Source organism: Alosa pseudoharengus, unplaced genomic scaffold (genome assembly GCF_046254945.1).
Source record: "Alosa pseudoharengus isolate Yale_2024_CS ecotype anadromous, Long Island Sound unplaced genomic scaffold, YU_APseudo_1.1 YU_APseudo_1.1_scf_22, whole genome shotgun sequence".
Taxonomy (NCBI): domain Eukaryota; kingdom Metazoa; phylum Chordata; class Actinopteri; order Clupeiformes; family Clupeidae; genus Alosa; species Alosa pseudoharengus.
The window spans coordinates 20,383,963-20,384,759 of NW_027468680.1; the positions used below are offsets into that span (position 1 = coordinate 20,383,963).

The window sequence follows — 797 nt, forward strand, 5'->3', positions numbered from 1 at the left end:
GTAAGCAGAACGAAACTGAAGATCACCTCGTTGAAGTCATACAGTAGACTAGGCTAAATCTGTGCACTGTTTTTGTTGCAGATGATTTTGAAAAGAGTGGTTTGACCAGATGAAACGGAGGTTGACGAAGATGAAATGGAAGACTCATGCCGTGTCACAGCCTACCTCAGACAATACGTTGTAAGTGGTATGACAAATATTTCCTAAGATCCCTTAGGAATCTTAGGATCAGAGTGGGGCTGATCAGAGTGATTTGGATTTGATGAGAGATCTGTACTTGAACCACTCGCAGACTGAAAAATATGTGAAAGTATCCCAATCCGTGAATTGCTGAAACACACTGAGCACACAGTGAGGTGAAGCACTCACTAATCCCGGCAGTGAGCTGCCTGCAACAACAGCGGCGCTCGGGGAACAGTGAGGGGTTAGGTGCCTGCTCAAGGGCACTTCAGCCGTGCCTACTGGTCGGGACTCAAACCGGCAACCCTCCGGTTACAAGTCCGAAGCGCTAACCAGGCTAGCATTGTATAACAAACAAACTACTACTAAAAGTATTTTCTGATATTGTCTTTTAATTCTTACAGGTTCTTTAGAGACATTGAAAGACCTGGTGGTCTTCTGGACGGGACACCTTCAAAGAAGCTATGGATGCAACGCTGAAATAAAGCAATTATGGTTTTGGCTTGATCTAGTGTTGTTTTCTGCAAGTTCAATGCAGTATAGTCAACAATTTCAGTGTTTCAGACGGTGACCAGAGTTCCAGTTGTTCAATGAATAAACTATGCAATGAGAAACTG

General features: G+C 43.9%; 1 long non-coding RNA gene across 1 annotated transcript in view; it reads left to right on the forward strand.

The window, feature by feature from the left end:
- LOC143139340 (uncharacterized) overlaps nt 1-797 on the forward strand; it is a 2,442-nt gene extending 1,645 nt beyond the window's left edge. The window contains exons 3-4 of the long non-coding RNA XR_012990381.1: nt 82-180; nt 585-797. This is a non-coding gene — a long non-coding RNA (uncharacterized LOC143139340). The remainder of the gene's footprint in view (nt 1-81; nt 181-584) is intronic.